The sequence below is a fragment of the Idiotropiscis lumnitzeri genome, chromosome 11, assembly GCF_059441095.1.
Source record: "Idiotropiscis lumnitzeri isolate Australia: NSW breed Sydney's pygmy pipehorse chromosome 11, RoL_Ilum_1.0, whole genome shotgun sequence".
NCBI classification, from domain to species: Eukaryota; Metazoa; Chordata; class Actinopteri; order Syngnathiformes; family Syngnathidae; genus Idiotropiscis; species Idiotropiscis lumnitzeri.
The window spans coordinates 6,178,099-6,194,612 of record NC_142401.1 but is presented as its reverse complement, the minus strand read 5'-3'; positions in this window follow the sequence as shown (position 1 = coordinate 6,194,612).

Below are 16,514 nucleotides of genomic sequence, written 5' to 3'. Positions count from 1 at the left end.
TCAAAACGCATTCTACTGACGAGTGTGTGTGTGCGCGCGCGCGCGCGTAGACAATTTTGAGCGTGAAGAATGATTCCGTAATCGTCCCTTTGCTCAGCACACATTTGTTCAATCTTCAAGCAGTACTTATAACACACACTCACACACATTTAGGTTCACGAGGCGTTTTACACGCATACAATTTAATAACTACACGAAGCACAATTTGAAGGCCTGCCGAATATGCGCGCGCAGACACACACACACACACACACACAGACAAACCAGATTAGACCAACCTGTGTGTCATCCCTAACCTATAATTCATATTATTTTGAGTATAATAATAATTAATATGATTATGGCTGCAAACACTGAATGCGAGTGAGAGTGGAACAGCGCTGAAGCGCAAAAGAAACGCTCGGCAGTGCACTGCCGCCCCCTGTTGGTCGTCAGAGGAGACGATGAGAGCCAAACCATTTGAAAATAGGCTGTCAAATTCAGACAAATAACGCAAATCACAGCTAAATTATTTGAAATAAAATATAGGCGGGCCGGAAAAGAATAATGCCGTCATTTTCTGCCAAATTAAATAAGTCTTTAAAATTGCAAATTTTATTCAGATTGTTTAAATAAAACACACCACCATTTTTGTCCTTTACTTATCTTCTCATTTCATCTTCATCCCTTCATCAACTCCTTTTTCTCCTCTTCATCTACCATTCCTCATCATGCCCTCATCCGCTCTTTCTCCGTTTTCTTATTTTCATCCTCTCCTCCTTTTTCTCATTTTCATCCACTCATCCTCCTTTTTCTCATCTCCTGAGTCTCTCATTTCCTTTCTTGCCTCCTGGAAGATTTCCTCCCGCAGGAGGCAGCAGGTAATCCCTGAAAGTGCTCAGAGGAGATAAACACCTCCCTCGTCTTACTCATCATCATCCTCACTCACTCTAGTGCAAATAAAACTCACAATTTCACCCTCCCTCTGCCTAAAAGTGTGACATTGTTGTATTTTTCCACTTAACCGCTAAAAACTTTCCACGACTGCCTTTTCTCACATTTCCACAAAGAAGACGACGAGGAGAAGATTTCTCTCCGGGCATGAAAGTGTTAACGCCGAGCTCTAAATAAGACAGCGCGGCAGGCAAGCAAACATGAAACGACGGAGGTACGAGACGCAGCGAGGGACTCTGCAAGGTGCGATAAGGAAGGCCGAGGAAGAGGAAGGCGGAGGGATGAAGAGCATCCTGGCTGAGGACAAGAGGATGGATGGATGTGCAGTGGAGGAGGAGGAGGATGAGGATGAAGAGGAGCAGATGAGTTGTGCAGAGTGAGAAGATTGCAGGGAGGCAAAGAAAGTTCAGGAAGGAGCGGAAGGGAAGAATGTGGACGCTTGGGAATAACCATGAAGATGCGGTGAGGGAACGAGAGACGGGGCAGGGGGCAGATTACAGATTACAGATTACATCAACGGGAATGGTGGAAGTGGGAGGATGACGAAGACGAGGGAGGCAGGTGAGGGAGGATGAGGAGAATAGGATGACTCCCAGAGTGAGTCAATCAGTAACTGAGTTGTTCAATTTGTATCTGTCATTAGTTGGCCACTCAAGTCAGTTTAGTTAACCTGTTAATAATCGGTTACTATACACAGTTCTGTTCGGTAGCTAATGGTGAGGAAATTGCTCAGTTAGTTGCTGTAGTGTAGCTCATTACTCACTTAATTGGATCGTCAGTCAGACTTCTGGTCACTCAGTCTGTCAATGAATCAGTTGATAAAAACAGATTGCCAAATTTGTTATTTGGGGGTTTGGCCAGTCAGTTTTGTTGATGTTCGCCAGCCGGTCAGTTGGTTTGCCGGTCAGTCAGTCAGATAGACAGATGATGGGTTAGTTGGTTAGTCAGTCTGGTTAGTTGATTTGATCTGCTTAGATTAGTTAGTTAGCCAGTTGGGTTATTTTGTCAATCGGTCAGGTAGTTACTGGAGTTAGTGAATTTGTCAGTTGGTGGCTCATCTGTCAGGTTGTAAATTAGTCAATTAGCTGATTAGTGTAGTCAATCAGTTAGCTCGTTAACTTGTTTATGAGGCAATCAGTCCATTAATCAATCAGTTGCTTTGATTATATGAGATCAAAGTGGTTCAGTCGGATAGGTAGTTAGTGTAGTTTTCTCGGTCACTCAATCAGTCAGTGGGTTGGTTAGTCTGACAGTCGATCGGTTGATTGGATACAATTTAATTCGTCATTTGGGCTATATTGTCAGTTAAATGTTGTCGTCAGCGACTCAATCAGTCAGTGACTAAGTTAATTAATCAGCCAGTCAAGCTTACCGTAGTTAGTCGATTGATTGGCTGGTCAATAAGTCAGCTGGCTGGTTACAGGTTACCGAGTGAGTTATTTAGCGTAATAAGTCTGTAGTAACACTGTAAGTAATGAGGTTTTTGCGTCCGTATAATAACACGCGTAATAACGTATGAGCTCAGCACGCCGAGTAGAGCGGTCACCACCTGCGCACCCGTGACCCGACATGCCGATGCCGCGTTGTATTATTCAACGGCGACCGCTCAGGTGGAGTCGTGAAACACAAACGAGGCGCTAAATGCGCTCGGCGTCATGAATGATGCATGAAGGCGCATCACTTGAAATCCCAAAGCGATGCATAATGCATGACGAGCGGCCATTTACATTCCAAACACAATGGCGGCAATATGCCCGCATGATAAGAACACGGTGACGCCAATACGCACCGCTAATTGCTATTAAAACTGTGTGAAAAGTAGATTTCCAAGCACACGCGTGCGCACTGGCTTTGCTTTAAGGACCGTCACTGTCCGGGACAATTCATTAGGGACACACGCTCATGGCAGTTGATCGAGCATTATGTACGCTGGCTGAGAAATTGAAAAACATCCGCCAATAATTGACACTCTGTACGACAACGTGAATTGTTTTTCCCAATTTCTTTCTGGGGAAGAAAAAAAAACACGGACAAGCAAGTGATCAAGTAAAAAAAATAAAAATAAAATTGGGGTGGCCAATTCGATCTCAGGCTGTCTGCAAAGCATTTTTTTTAACAAACACCTCAAAATTCTCCAGAAAATGCGGATAAAAATTCAATTTATGTTATCCATGGAGAACGGGATGAAATATGGAAAAAAATTCAAGAAAAATTGGGAAATACCCAAAAGTCAATTATCTGGCCGGGCACCTGGGGGCGTGTCTAAGTATATTTCAGTCTAGCAAGCTCGGCCAGTGATTGATGCTCCTTCCTGTTGCCATGATTTTTTTTTTTTTTTTTTTTTACAAAATAGTGAGGGATCAAATAAAACCAAAAAATAAAATTGGGGGATTGAGATAAAAATATGCAAATATGTGCAGGAGTCCACGAATAATGGGGAACAAGTTCCCCAAAAACTAAAAATGAAAAAAACAAGAAAATAGAGAATCCGTGAATGCCAAACTAAAAATCTGTACAGGGAAATGAACAAAATAAATTGTCTCTAACCAAAAGTATTATTCCACAAGTGTTGTTCCATCAACATTAATCTTTGACAGCAAAATGTTCACTACAAATTGTGCGGTCAACTGAATTAGTGTAGTGAACATTTTGCACTGTTTGAACATTTGAGCAATTCTTTTGCGTCCCACTTGAGGGCGCCGTGTGACACTCGCGGCGCTGCTAGCCACTTTTAAGAAGCGCTTGCACGCGTGCAGTGGATTTGTTCTCCCTCTCCAGTCAGCGCCCGAAGCCTTTTTGTCTCCTCTTGCTATCCATCCACTCAATCAACGTTCTGCCCTCAAAGCACCTTTTTCTCCTCACACACTAATTATCCCGCCTCCCTCCCTCTCCTTCTTTCTTTTGCCGCGAGAGAATGCAAGGCTGCTCTAATGAGGGCGTCCATCTGTTCCCCGACATTCCTCGCGCTTCCTCCGCAGGACGTCCTCATCTTCAATCATGGATGAGGGCTAGCGAGGGGCACCCGCTAAAAAACAGCCTGGCGTGGTGCAAAGAGCAATTGGACCATGGGGGGCAGGAGGGGGGCAAGTGGCGGGGGACCTTCGGGCCGTCACCATGGCGATGGATCACCGACACAATCACCAGTGGGGCCCTCAATCTGAGACAGAAAGCTCACCACCGGGGACATTTATACCTTTTCGGATGCAACGCACACAAATTATCATGCGTGCCAACACACACACACACAAAAATAGCGACTAAATCCTTGTCAAAAGTATTGGGGCACACTTCTAAATGAAAGGATGAAAAAGAAAATGGACGAGAGCCATCTAGCCTTCAAGTGCATGCGTTGTCAGTTAGTGAGAGAGCCCGTCTGATTCGTGGGCCACATGAGAGCTTTCAACTGCGTTTTGTGAGAGTTGCTCAGCCAATAAGTCAATCAGTCACTGAGTGAAGCGACCTGTGCATCAGAAGACTATGTGAATATTTGGAAAGAATTTGACATCAAATGGTTTTGATGATTATTTTTGCTCTCTTTTTCTTTTCCAGTCTGTTTTCATTCTGTGATAACTGCAAGGTGCCATCCAGACGTTTTGGCGTTAAAGCAAACAACAAGAAATGTTTACAGTGTTCTTAACACGCTAACAAGGGTAGGAAGCGTTATTAAAGGTTATTAACTTCTCGTAACACTTAATGGGGCCACCAAAAAAAAAAATAAAAACATCAAAATCTCTGCGAGGCAGCGGATGGTAATTGCGCAATTACCTTTTTATGCAAAAAACTCAGCATGCCATGCACATGTGGCCATAAACACCAACATTTGGTTCACGCTGACTGTGTGGGAGTGTGTGCGCGCGCGCATGCGTGTGTGTGCGTCGCTCAGCATGTGGTTGGTATTTCTTTCGTTCCATATGTGCCAGCAACAATATCCGACAAACACAAACACACACATAGGCTGACGCAAATAAACACAAACGTCCAATCATACTTGTATATACAATCACGTTCACATACTCATTAGTAGGGCACGCGCGCGCGCGCGCACACACGCACACGCACACGCCAACATAGCGCAGATTTACAAATGGGTCCAGAAACACACACGTGCAAAGTCACACATGAAAAACCCACAATTCAAAGCGACGCTTGTTTGAAACAGTCAAACGGGTTTGAAAGCATCATTTGAGAACAGCAACAAAAAATACATAAATAAAATGAAAACACTAACACATGGTTCGTTGAAGATGCTGACAAATGGACAGAAAGGAGCTGGAGTGGCAGTGAGCAGTTAAGTCCAGCAGAGGGCAGCAGAGGTCCACGGCCAAGCTGCACATCAGCTCTCCCGACAATTTCCTTTTTTGTTGAATTAAACTTCTGTGATGCTGACTCAGCTTCCTGTTGTCCGGACACAACTTCCCGTTTGTTGGGTTGAACTTTAGTTGTGCCAACTGAGCTTCCTGCAGTCCCGATAGGCCTGCGTGTCGTCCAGGTCTAATTTTCCTCTGTCCTGAAGCAACTGCCCCTGACTCCGATCTTGGTGCTGTCCCGCAGCTCGCAGGAAGTGTTTGATTACACTTCCGTGACTCTTCTTCTTCTTCTCATTGGAAACAATTTAAAGGCTATTAAAGTTGTGCTCAAAACATGACATCTTGTGGAATGTTCTTGATTGAAAACACACGCAGGCACCAAACAACATCAAGACCGGAGGAGGTGTTCCTAATGAAGTGGCCGATAGCTGTTTTTTTTTTTCTTTGCCAATTTTTTCTCTCGATCTGTACCCGTTTTCCACAAGCCTCCTTATGTTCATTCTCGCAATTGGCTTCAAACTGTCTTGCTGTTGTTTTTGGGTTTTCTCTCTCCCTGGCCCTCGGACCGGGTTTCAGCGGGTTTGTTGTTTTTTGTTTTTTCTCTGTTTTCACTCTCTGTCTGTGGCAGGATTCCCCAACCCGAGTTCAACAATTGTTGTCATTCAGTCATGGCATTTTGTTGTTCTTATTATCTCCAGGTTGCAGCATGAGTTAGTGTTGTCATCTGTTATTGCTTTTGGCTCTCCTTTTATTCGCAACTCGGTTGTCCAACAGGTGTTTTTTTTTTTTTTTTTTTTTTTGCAGATCTGCTCGAACCCATGAAATATTTTGGATCAGATATCGTTCAAGAAAAAAAACAAAAACATTTGGGCTTATCTTATGACACAAAAATAAAAAGAACAAGAATGTCATAAATGATGAAGGTCCTCCTTTGAAAAAAAATTGGTCTGGATTAAATAGTTGATGAGCAAAATATAGACACGCATGAACATAAAAACAGTATGGCAGAGTTAGCTTTAAAACATGTGACACTTCAGGGCATTGAAAGTATTTCAACTATTTATCAGTTACATGATTTTCAACAATGTGCTTGAGCTTCCCACTTTGCCAGTACAAAATAACAACACACCCAATTCAAAACCCCTGAAAAAAACTCTTCAGCTGCAGTGACCCGAATAAGAATTTGCCCTATTTTCAAATTCGTACTTTTTTTGCACGTTTCTCCAATTTTAGGATCATCAAACAAATGTAAATTTCACATTCAGATCGGCCAAGCAAACATAAAATAGTTTTTAAATGATGATTTTATTTATTTTATTGTGTGAAAATGTATTTGCCCCCAGATCATTTCAAGACATAAAAGACTAACAAACACATTTTAAAATCAAGTCTAAATTAATACAGGGAGCCAGTAAAAGAAGGCCAGAATTGGAGTTTGGTGCTCCTTTCTCTGATCAGCAGTATTTTGGACCAACTGGAGACACTTGAGGGAGGACTGGCTGACTCCAAAATGAAGTGCATTACAGTAATCCGGCCAAGACGTAACGAAGGCATAGATTACTGTTTCTAAATGCTGTTGTGAAATAGAGGCTTGACCTAGCCGAAGATGCTAAAAAAAGATTAATTTAACACCACCACCAACTTGCCGGTCCAATTGAAAATCACTGTCCAATTTAAATTCCAAATTAGAGATTGTGGACTTTCGATAAGAAGCCAGGGGGCCAAATCAACAGGATGTGAAGAACAAGGGTCACCGGGACCAAAAACCGCAACTTGTATTTTCCTTTGGTGGAGGTTCAGTAAATTTAGAGTCGTTCAGGCTTTGATTTATTCCAGACAGTACAAAATTGGCCTGAAGGAGAACGTCTTTTCTTAAGTCAGCGGGACATAGCTCTGAGTGTCATCCAAATAGCAGACAAAGGAAATAGCATGCTTTCTTATGCAACGTTCACACCGGATGTGAAAACGAGCGTGGCGTGGCGTGGCGTGCCTCACGTGAGTTTGTGCGTTTGCGTGTCCTTCACGCCACGTTCAGCAGAGATGAGGCGGGGCATTATTTGTTTCACGGAAAAGGAACCGCTTTCGTTATTTTCAACGAAACAATGGACGACATAGCAACCGCAGCTGCTTTATCCGGATAGCACACATGAATTTTGAAATTCACAGTAAAAAGAATATGAATGCAAAATATTCTATTTTTAGTCGGGGAGGGTGGAAATGACAGCCCGGCCCACTTAAAAAAAAAATGGTGGCTATAAAGATGTTTGATGTGGCGAATTTACATTTACTTTTGTTTTTATAGTCGGCTTTCCTCCACCACGGTCAAATTCTTGCGGTTTCAAAGTAGGCAGTCAGGTGGCAACAATTCAAGTTAAGCGAAGAAATCCAGGTCATTGGAAAGGAAGCGCTCCCCCTGAATAAAGGCTTGTTTCACGTTTGTTAAAAAAAACAACAACAAAAAAAAAACAATGGAATGATTTCCAAGACTTTTGGGAGACTCTTTTTTTTTTGGAAGGTGTGTATCTCCTTACATCTGTCTTCAATGTATTAGAGCATTTTAGAAGGAAATGATCTGAGCAACTGTCAAACATGGTCGTGGCAGTGTAATGGACTGGGGCCGCTTTCTTCTTCAGGGCCTGGACGGGCTGCTCTGACTGTGCAGACATGATCTTGAAAAGATCTTCCACACAAGCTGTCGTAATGCACGCAACACACCACACGTTTTTCAAAATGGATTGTAATCACGCCTAGCTTTTTGCAAATCCTTTTTCATAAACAAAACGGCTGAGAAAGCAGAGATCTTCGGAGTGGATTTGGCAAAGAACAATCATCGACACTGGCTGGAAATTCCCTCTCTTTGCCGGAAGAAAATTGGCCCATTTACATGCCCTATTTTATTGGTTTTGGCCACTCAAACAGATGCTTCCCAGAACGCAAACAAGGCATCGCCAGACAACGCCGAAGCATTTCGCCGAATAAGGCAAAAAAAATGTCAGTTGAGCAGCTCACAGGACAATAAGCAATGCACTTCAATGGCGACTGGCAGCTTGAGGTTCTGCGAGTGACGTCATTCCCGAAGAATACCGGCAATTGTCGAACAAAAACATTATTGCTGTTACGGCGCTGCCATGGGTCTAACTATGAATCCAGGACATTTGCGTAAAAAAAAAAAAAAAAAAACTAACGTGAGTTTTCTTAAAATAGAATATTACTCAAAACACGGCGGGTCAGGTTTACCTCACATTTGTTCTTTAAGCTCACTTTTGGTCAAAACTGCACACACATGCACCTGTTTTTTCGTGTGTATGCGAGTGTTTTTGTTAGCCAACTACATTTAATGATATTCTGCCTTCACCCACTTTGTAAAGTGTGTGATTGTGTTGTGCTGTGTGTGTGTGTGTGTGTGCGCGCTAACAATGTGTTTAGTGTGAGCCTATCAGTAGCCACTTAAGCGCCGTGTCTGTTTGCGTGCGTACGGCATGTTGCCATGACGCAGGCTGCGGTGTGAGCAGCACTAGGGTGCGCAGATGTGGACAGAGATTCGCAGATGGGAAAGCTAGATACAGCGGCTATTAAAGTTTTCTCCGGGAAATATTACATTTTTCCTCAGATACAATACAGAAGCATCTTTTGATCATGATGAAAATGTTTGAATGCTTTTCGGCAAAAAGCGCTCACAGGCGTCGCTTTCGGCTCAGTTTGCAACAAATAAGGCTCAGCATTGGGAAAGTACAGTAGTGGGACGTCAAACATGGGTTGGTAAAAAAAAATAAAATAGCCAAATGAGTCATCAACAAGCATGAAAGTGCTTTCTGATCATGAAAGACCAAGGAAAAACAGGACTGTAAATGTCAAAGTCTATTTAGAGACTCAAGGGATCTCCCTTATCAAAGGGTGCATAGGATTCAAACTAAAAGTGTACTTACGCACCAAATCTAAAAATAGCACATGAAAAAAATCCAACTTATAAAACAGCGTGCACGTACACGCACTTGGAAGATAATTTCCTTTGATAAACCACTGAACTTACGACCCACACGAACCACCCTCCACATGACCAAATATGGTCAATGCAATAGCAGTACACAAAAATTCACGAGTCATGCTGCTTGTGAAAGGTGAATCATGACGACAGACCTTATCAGCAGAGTGGAAACAAGAAAGGGAATATTGTTTGTTGGCCTAAATGGGTCGTGCAAAAATAAAAGCACACAAACTAAAAAAAAAAAAAAAAAAAAAAAAAAAAGGAAGTGGCTGCTTGGACTTAAAAGGAGATGAATACAATTGCGATATCGACGGCAGGCAGAGGTGTGCATGCTCACGGATGGACACAACACAGGATTTGCAAAAAAAAAAAATAAAAATTGCCCAATCAATTTTCATACATTGCACTGAAAAAAAAGTGCTTGATTTTCAGTTGCACGTGATTAAATGTGTTGGACTAATACAGAACTTTTGTCTACTTACAAAGAAATTACATCGTGTCTAATAATCACACGAGGCACCCAGACAACACTTTGTTTAGTCAGAACCCGGAAGTTCAAAGCATTGTGGGACATGTAGTCCCATTTCCCAATTCCGACACACCAGTTTAATATTGTCCAATCATGTTGGAATCAAGTAAATCCAAAGGGTTGTTTTATTTTTTTTTTCAGTGGTTACGCATTGTTAAAATGTGAAAAGCCGTCGTTTATTACAGCATCTAATCTAATCTAAAAAAAAAAATGTTCTAGCACAGCAATCAGCGCACTCGGGTTTCAAGCCTTTGATTCGTGCGGGGGAAGCTGGCACTTGCACTGCTTTCAAAAATAAAAAAAAAATAAAAAAATAAAAAAATTTAATTGGATTTACTTCATTGGGACATATACATGGGTTGCGTATGACAAAATTGTGTTAAGGAACATACATTTCAATATGTTCATGGAAAAGAGTGGAAAATTCCGTCGGTTAACCACTTTTCCAATCATGCGTGTCCGAATGACGTAATTCCAAAGTTATTTAGTTTCCAGTTGATGCATTTAAGGCGTATTGTCGCTCAAAGGAAGCTGCCCAGCCAACTCCTATTCCTTTTTTTAATTTTAGTTTATTTTATTTTAACTCGGCTTTAATCAAACCTTCCTGCAGTGTGCTCTGACTAAATAAAGATAAATCATAGTTCACTCAGCTCTTTGTTCGCGAGACATCGTTGAGTGTCGTGGGACTCCATTTTGTCATACTGGAGCGCTTGGTACCTGAGCACCCCGCACACAACTTTTCAATTACACAATTACACTTTTACATTTGCATAACTTCACCACAAAGATATTTCGTTGAAAAACTGGTACAAAGGATCAATTTGATGTCGAAAATTAACTATGAATGGCTGTCATTCACGCAGTGCTATTTTGGAGGCAACAAATGATCAGTGATCACTTCACAAAATACATAATGTGTGCAACTAAACCGCTCAAATCCGGCTGACTCGCACGCCAGAATACACTCGTTTCTTTCTGGCAACGTACTATCACAATCTGGCTGGCGTGGGACTCGGTGAAATGGTATTGTGTGTTGCATTGACGTTCTGCCGGTTTATTGGTAACAAGAGTTTTGGAAGCCGATGCATAGCTAGGGTTTAAAAGGATCTTAATTCAATGGGTGTGTTGTCATGTCACAAAGAGGAAGTGGTCACCACGGCTATTTTTCACCCCTTTAAATATATTCAAACACAAATGACAGCACAAATCTCAGTCAGGTACTCGAGTACGTCTGCAATGTTGTAAGCAATGAAATTGATCATTTATGAGAAAGGGAAGAAAAGATTGACTCTTCAAGTGCGGGCGGCGTTTCGGACTCGATTTCTGACTGGCTTTGCGCACTTTCCATGTGGAGAGCGTCATTGTCGTTCTCGAAATGACACTTTTGGATTTGTGGCTTGACGGGATCTAACTTTGGGAAAATTAGGACTTAATATACCAAATGTTTTTCTTTTTCATGCTTTATTTTTTGTTTATTTAATTTGGCATTTTGTGAAATTCTCCACAATTGCTCTTTAACTTTAGCACTTGGTCTGCTGCACAAAATATTTTTACGCATTAGTCTTTTGAATTGACATGCGGCAAAGTCTGTTGAACTACCTCGAGTGGAACGCTGATGACGTTTACCGACAAGGGGAAAAAAAAGAAATGCCGACACCTGGGAACCTTGTTGGGGAAAGATTTTTAAAGAGAGCTCTCGCGGTGACCACTTTAATTTTGGAAAGTGCTGAGAGTCCAGATGCGTGCGAGGATAAACCTTTCAGATGACCCTAATGATCTTGTGCTGAGCCGTCTCCAGTTTATTTTTCAAAATCCGTGAAAGACACACGTGCCAGGAGATGGCAGCGTAATCAAAGTGGCTTTGGCAGTTTGCGAAGACTTCACTCACTTTCAGCAGCCGTTTGCAGCTTGCAGGAAGGCAATCAAAAGCCCTCTAAAAGGCAGCGCTGAGCGTGCCCTCGACTAACGATTTGTCTGAATGTGCTTCCATACAAAAAGAAATTGCAAGAGACAGCAGTTTTAAAGTTCACAGAAAAGAAGGCACAATCTTGATTTATAATCATTTGGATCATTTTTGATGCTTTCAAAAAAAAAAAAAGCCTTCTTAAATTCCCTCGGAACTGGACCCGTCCTTATAGTTTTAAACTAATCGGAAAGTTTCCGAAGGTAGCGATGAGCTCTGCAGCTTTGCAGGGTCCAAGGTCTGTCCCAGTGGCCTCGTTGGGGGTTCGGTCCACAAATGAGCTTCCAAACGGCGTCTTCACAAGTGCAAGAGAGTTCAAAAGTTTCTTTTGACCACAAAGATGATTAAATCATGTTTCGCAACAGTAGCGAAATGGGAATTTAGACGTTGCACAAACTCCTCCTTATTTGATGTTCTGGGGTTTGGATTTCATTTGATTTCTGTAGCCTACTTCTTTTTTTTAAGTTATTTTTACATTGACTGGTGATTTTATCTCTAGAAAAATAATCTGCTTGACCTTTCGATTGATCTAATTTCCTGACTTTTTTAAATTATGAAAACTGGAGAGCTGCTTACTCTTTTTGGCAATCTCAAAGCTCGGCCTTGAGTTCTATGTCCTTATATGTCCACTTCTCTGATCTTTGTTTAATTCTATTTTTCTAATTATTAACAGTGGTGAATTTCTTGTTAATCTTGATCTTAATCGCCGCAATGAATGTATCTTAGTGTTTCAGGCATCTCATTTTTAGCGCAATATGTTGAAGTTTTTTTTTTTGTGTTTTTTTTGCACTTCATTGCCAAGAATTTATCTCATGATCACTCAGCCTTCTCACTTAAGTTTTGGGGAGATCAACTCAATAATAGAGGCTGTTCGACAACACAGTCAAGAGTCCTCAACCAACCCCAGTGAACTTTCTGAAAAATCATTTCCAAATTCGGCGAGTTCGGCACTTGAGTACAATTGCGTAAGAAAAGTGATCGTTCAAATGACAACTCAAGCAAAAGTAGAAAAACACAGGTCTGTCAACGTATTTGGGAGCAAAAGTCAAAAGTATTTTTAATCATGTTTCCTACTCACATCCTATAGAAAGCGTGTCACAAAATAAATCAATAAATCTCAACTAAATACCCTCTGGCCAAGGATTATTTTTAAAACTGATGTGACGACTCATGCAATTCTCGGAATCAACTTTCTCTTTTTTTGAAATCATCACTTCAACTGCAGAAAGAAGAAAGAAGAAAAAAAAAAAACACCTCACATGTGGTTCACGTGTGCTCATCTGCGAAAAGGGCATGCCATCCATTCCAAAGTCACATACGACTAAACATGAACTGCTTCCTGCTCAATGCAACTTTGTGAATCGTTTGAGAAAGCTCCAGCCAACAAAAATGTGTCTTGAGAGGCCACGTAAGCTTAAATATACTTTTCACATTTCCACGTGGGCGGCACGGTGGCCTGACTGGTTAGCACGATGGTCTCACAGTGCAGAGGTCGTGGGTTCGATTCCGGCTCTGTTTGCGTGTTTTCCCCATGCCTGCGTGGGTTTCCTCCGGGTACCGCCCACATTCCAAAAACATGCATGTCAGGTTGATTGGACAATCTAAATTGCCCGTAGTTACGAGTGTGAGCGCGGAAGGTTGTTCATCCTGCCCTGCGATTGGCTGGCAACCAGTTCGGGGTGTAACCCGCCGACTGCCCGAAGATAACTGGGATAGGCGGCAGCACCCCGCCCCCCCCCGCGACCCTTGCGGTACAAGTATTGGATGGACGTTTCCACGTTAGAGTTGTCAAGCGCGCTGCTACGTACCAACCATCGTGCCTACATGGCGGCCATCTTAGGGAGGTCAACGTTCCCATCAAAAGCAATGCGTTGACATTGAAATCAAGTCGCAACATGCTCGTTTTTAAACATGTTGCAAACACCAAAAGCAACAACACTGCCAAAGATGACTTCCAATTGCCTTGTGGTCATTGTACAGCGTTGGACACAAGCGCATGGAACACTATGTACGGGCCTCCGAGGTGTTTTGGCCTCGCCAGCCGACTTTGACCCTCCTGGCTTAGCGTTGTGAGTGTGCTTCCGTGAATAACTGATCTCATCAACAAATAGTAAAGTACTGGAAAAAACTACTCAAATACAGTAATGACTAATTTGTACTTTGTTACTTCTCATCAATAATAGTTTATGCGTTTGTACGCGTGTTCCTGTCATGCGGATACTCACCCAGCCTTCAGGCAGTGTTCAAATTGAGCCTTCAATTTGTGCGTATGAATAGGACGCATTGTTTGACATGGCCTGGCTCGCTTTCATATCGGCACTATCTAGGCTAATGCATAATTGCACGTGTCAGAGCCCAGACCTAAGGGCCAGGGCATGACGCACTGGCTGCTCCACATTTCCTCCAACCAAACGCACACACGCCAGCGCAGACGCACACATTTTATTTTGATGCCGCAAACAGGAGACGGTCCCATTTTGGGAATTCAGTGATGATAACGTAAATATGTTAGAATTAAGTACAAACCATTAACTATGTCAGATGTATATTACTCGAAATAAGATGTAAGATGGATAGACGTGAAATTTAATATGCAATAGCTACATTACGGCGACGTCGGACGACACAAATTTTTGTGAGTTTTGGAGTTGTCTCGATGCATCGTAACGCGTGCAACGACTGGTTGATTTGCATCTCAGAGTTAAACGCTTTCATTTTGACAGCCCTACCGTCATTAAACAAATTTGTTACCTTAGGTTATTTTTGGTAGAATCAACTGTCCATACTGCCCTCTCTCAAGCCCATAGTTTTAGTTTCCTTCTTTTTTTTTTTTTTTGCCTTTCCTAGCAGAGAACAAAATGCACATCCCTATAATTGACTGCTGCTTGTCCCAACTCCCCTACGGACACAAACTTGACGGAAGGATGCGACAATTGGTGACGGACTTGTCGTGTGACGTGTCACCCGGTCCGCGATATTATCTGGTTGTCTGACTGTCGTAAAAGACCAAAAAAAAAAAAAAAAAAAGTCATGTAGTCCGAGAAGGCCGTCACCATCTATACATTGAAGCTGTATAGAACATTAAATATGAGATATCAGAGGTACACAGAATATAAAATGTAAAGTATGTATTGGACTACTAAGGAGCTATATGATGTTAAATATTGTGTTCATGTCCAGAAAAACTGATTTATTTTTTTTAAATATTGGAAAAAATTGTGAGTGTGGTACTTACGATTGTACAATCTGCAGGGAGACTAATCGCAAGTATGCCGGGGTTAACCGTAGTTTTAAAAAACACCATTCGCCACTAGATGGCAAACATGGCTTAATTGTGGCTGACATCGGGTCGATATTTTGTGCATGTTCAAAATAGCATTTTTGTCATAGATTTGGTCAGGAAGTGTGGGGGTCCTACGTGGTTCCCCCCAGGCCACCTTCGACTAAAATTGGCTACAATACTCTTGAATTATTTTGGAAGGTGACTTAATGTGTAGAACATTCAATACAATACGATGGTAGAATTGCGGTACTTGATACCGATACGGAATATTAATTGCAAGCAATATGCACAGAGGGGGTCGGATATTCCATTTGATTTGTATTATTTTTATTATTGGATAATAATTGTAATTGATTACCCTGACAAATGCGCAATTGTGGAGCGTGAAAGGTTGCACTGCCGCTGGCTTCCATCATGCACGCAATTTGAAGAAAAAAAAATTTATTAAAATAACTCCCCAAACACCCCCAAGTTCGGTTGGGTAACTTTGGAAAAAAATAAAGTTGCTTAATGTCCAAGGAACAGAGGATGAATTTATTCCCTCCTTTAATTCATTATACCCTCCGCCCCTCCCACACCACCCGCCATGGGAAGTTTCCATTTTGCAAAAAATTCTCAGAATTCGGTAATCCTCCGTGCCAACCATTGTTTATTATAGGACCGTAAAATAGATTACGGCGAAGCACTTTAAATCTCATAATATATTCCATTTTCAAGTTTGCCATCAGGACACTATCAGAAGCATCTTGAATTAGTCGCCAGGCGCTGTCCGTCGGGTCTTTGCATACCACTTCAATGAAAACGGGCACTAATGCTACAGAGTTGTGCAACATTGCAAGACGTCCCCATGAAACCTTGTCGAGTGAAACGAACGTTTGTCGGTTTCAGTGTTGGATAACGCCAACCAGAGGGAAGTAGGTGGGGTGAGGCGAACACAATTTGCTGTCAAGTGCCGTTGGAAAAGTGTGACGGGCAGGTTTCCTTAAGTGGAAGGCCGTCCTGAGTGTGTTTGGTTCCAGGTTGTGTCGATGATTGCGGAGCGTTTGAAGCATGACGGGATTTATCGCAGCTCCGAAGATTTCTTGAACAATCGGGCAGGGTATCGCTTCAAATATCCCAAATCAATTTGATTCACTTCACGTTTGACTTTGATTGATTTTCAATGTAATCAAAGATTTCACGCGGTGCCAATTTTACTTTTTGGTATGGAAGGCATTCTCAGAAGAACCAATGCAAACTTCTTGCTGTGACTTGGTGCCTTCGTAATAAAAATTACATTCACGTTACGTATTGAAGCTAATTCACTTCCATTAATCACGTCCGTTTTATTTAACACGACCTGATCAAAACTAAATAAAACTTCCTTCTTGCTCGTCGGTGCTGACTTTCAATTCGTCCGCCTTTGTCACAAGATCTCGCGCGACACGTGCAGTCATGTAAATATTGGGGGGGAAAGTATTGATATATGCATATTGGGCTATGAAAATTTTTTATTTATTTTTTTTTAAACCCAG